Below are 3,413 nucleotides of genomic sequence, written 5' to 3'. Positions count from 1 at the left end.
ATATAAGGCACCAAATCGAACGTATTCTCGGGAGACCGCTTTAGAAACGCTTTTGACAGGCTGCTAAAATAAATGCCTTTCTCGATGATTATGGAGTTGGAGATTCCTGTTCAATCGTTACCTCGTTTCATAGCCTATATCTCCGCTTTCACTGGTTTTCCTCTGCGCATAAAGCTGTTGGTCTTGCTGTGGCTAGCTTGTTTGGTGTATATGGCTTGTAAGTTTCTTATCTCGCCCACTGGTTTGTAATGACAGCGAAAGCTTAAGCTCTTTTATGGGGCATTGGGATTGCCCTTTCGCAAAAAGACCACTTCGAAAGAGCGGATGTTGCGCTCTGATATTACGTCCCATGCGAATCTATTAGATGAGAGCGAAAACCAAAAAGAACAGCATTCAATATCAATAAATTTCAAGTTGGAAATATATCTCAATATAACTACAATATGGAGGTCCTTTTTTTTGGCAGCCACTATTCCGTACCAACTAACAATGTAAAAAAAATACTAATACACAGCAGCCAGCTCATCAACGTAATTGAAATCAAGGATTTCGGTTGAAAGTCTTATTTGTTCTGCTAAACAAACGAGCCTAAACGGGTTTCCGTCGGCGGAGGACAGCTAGGCAAGCTCTAGCGGGAGAAACAAGGGCGTGGTGTGGATGGGATGGAACCGAGAAGCATTCGAGACAGGGTAAAACGAGGCCTGACAGGCCATAACCCAGAGAAAAGATTCTTACTCCGAAGCGAGATGAATGATTGGTTTGCTATGAGACCCATCGACCTTGGGAGTGAATAGAAAGAAAGGATTGTCGGTTAGATTCAAGGTATGCCAGTTGATTGATTCTACTCAACTTTCCAGATTGGCTTAGTGTTACATCTATCAACTGACTGAGCTTCCTTAGCTGACTGGGCTTTCAGCGCTGAGTTTCAAGACTCTGGGACTAATAAGTTTCTCTTAATCACGGGGCGCATTCGTCTATCGATCTTAGTCTTAGAGAAATGGGGCCACTACGTCAAGAGCAAATCGAATAGAGAGAGAAAGCGCTTAGTCAAGCGACCTCGATGAGTTGAAGGTTTGTGACTCCTTCTCTTAGACCGTACTTTCTTTCTGCATTCTGCAGTAGCGAGTCTAACTTGAAAGATAGGGGTAAACGCCTAAGGCATTAGAAAATTTCAATAGAAGAAGAATGATGATAGATTTTTTAGCTTTATTGAGAGGGGTACTAGGGGTCTGTAGAGGTTGCTGCGAGGGGGGACAGGTACCCCCTTCAGGAACAATTACTACTACTACCAATATAAAGAAAATATGTGTTGTGTTTTCTCGTGCTGTAATTTGAAACCGGACGGAGACTCTTTACATAGTAATGAGGCACCTGCAACCCCTTAGACGAATAGGGGGATTGGGGACCCCGTCTCTTCCACACTTGTTGAGGCGGATCCGAGTGAAAACTCGGCTAAGGGGGAATTAAGTGCCCCACTTTCTCAAGAAATGGTCTACCACCTTGCTGCATTTGAATCAGTCCCCAGGTCAAGGAAGAAAGGTGTGTGGTCCATTCCGTCATCAGCTCTTAGGAGATGCAGTAAAGGATATCCAGCTAGGGGGCAAGCACCTTTAACAAGCAAGTAGCTAGCTTAAACCTTACTTAACAGCAAGCCGCGAAAGTCTTCGCCTATAGCTTCAACACCAAACTTAGAGTTTGGCTGAGACCTCCCAACACCAAACTTAGAATTTGATTGTGGGGGCTTTGTTTGACTCTGTACTGAGAGAAGCTTTTCATGCTTCCTCTCCATTGTTACAGAAGGATAGCCTTGGGCCTTAAACACAAGGTAGTCCCCATTCAATTGAAGGACTAACTCTCCTCTGTTAACATCTATCACAGCTCCTGCTGTGGCTAAGAAGGGTCTTCCAAGGATGATGCATTCATCCTCCTCCTTCCTAGTGTCTAAGATTATGAAATCAGCAGGGATGTAAAGGCCTTCAACCTTTACTAACACGTCCTCTACTAATCCATAAGCTTGTCTTACTAACTTGTCTGCCAATTGTAATGAGAATATGGCAGGCTGTACCTCAATGATCCCCAGCTTCTCCATTATAGAGAGTGGCATAAGATTTATACCTGACCCTAGGTCACACAGAGCTTTCTCAAAGGTCATGGTGCCTATGGTACAGGGTATTAAGAATTTGCCAGGATCTTGTTTCTTTTGAGGTAAAGTTTGCTGAACCCCTGTATTCAGTTCATGAATGAGCAAGGGAGGTTCACCTTCCCAAGTCTCATTACCAAACAGCTTGGCATTCAGCTTCATGATGGCTCCTAGATATTGAGCAACTTGCTCTTCGGTTACATCTTCATCCTCTTCAGAGGAAGAATAGTCTTCAGAGCTCATGAATGGCAGAAGGAGGTTTAGTAGAATCTCTATGGTCTCTATATGAGCCTCAGATCCCTTTATGTCCTTAATAGGGAACTCCTTCTTGCTTGAGAGACGTCCCATGAGGTCATCCTCATTGGGATTCATGTCCTCTCCTTCCTCTCTAGGTTCAGCCATGTTGATTATGTTAATGGTCTTGCACTCTCTTTTTGGATTCTCTTCAGTATTTCTTGGGAGAGTACTAGGAAGGGGTTTCAGTGATTTTCTTACTCAGTTGGCCCACTTGTGCCTCCAAATTTCTTATGGAGGACCTTGTTACACTCATGAAACTTAGAGTGGCCTTGGACAGATCAGAGACTAAGTTTGCTAAATTAGAGGTATTTTGTTCAGAGTTCTCTGTCTGTTGCTGAGAAAATGATGGAAAAGGCTTGCTATTGCTGAGCCTGTTTCTTCCACCATTATTAAAGCCTTGTTGAGGCTTTTGTTGATCCTTCCATGAGAGATTTGGGTGATTTCTCCATGAGGAATTATAGGTGTTTCCATAGGGTTCACCCATGTAATTCACCTCTGCTATTGCAGGGTTCTTAGGATCATAAGCTTCTTCCTCAGAAGATGCCTCTTGAGTACTGTTGGATGCAGCTTGCCATCAATTCAGACTTTGGGAAATCATGTTGACTTGCTGAGTCAACACTTTGTTTTGAGCCAATATGGCATTCAGAGCATCAATTTCAAGAACTCCCTTCTTCTGAGGCGTTCCATTATTCACTGAATTTCTCTCAGAAGTATACATGAATTGATTATTTGCAACCATGTCAATAAGTTCTTGAGCTTCTGCAGGCGTTTTCTTTAGGTGAATGGATCCACCTGCAGAATGGTCCAGTGACATCTTGGAGAACTCAGACAGACCATAATAGAATATATCCAGAATGGTCCATTCTAAAAGCATGTCAGGAGGACACCTTTTGGTCATCTGCTTGTATCTTTCCCAAGCTTCATAGAGGGATTCACCATCTTTTTGCTTGAAGGTCTGAACATTCACTCTAAGCTT

General features: G+C 43.2%; 1 non-coding gene across 1 annotated transcript; it reads left to right on the top strand.

Moving 5' to 3' along the window:
* The first annotated feature begins 3,305 nt into the window (after positions 1 to 3,305).
* LOC148571451 (small nucleolar RNA R71) lies at positions 3,306 to 3,413 on the top strand. The gene has a single exon (XR_015908214.1). It is a non-coding gene; the product is annotated as a small nucleolar RNA R71 (small nucleolar RNA).

This window comes from Arachis ipaensis, chromosome B3 (assembly GCF_059453495.1).
Source record: "Arachis ipaensis isolate K30076 ecotype BB chromosome B3, ASM5945349v1, whole genome shotgun sequence".
NCBI lineage: Eukaryota > Viridiplantae > Streptophyta > Magnoliopsida > Fabales > Fabaceae > Arachis > Arachis ipaensis.
This window is presented reverse-complemented; position numbering and strand designations above follow the sequence as displayed.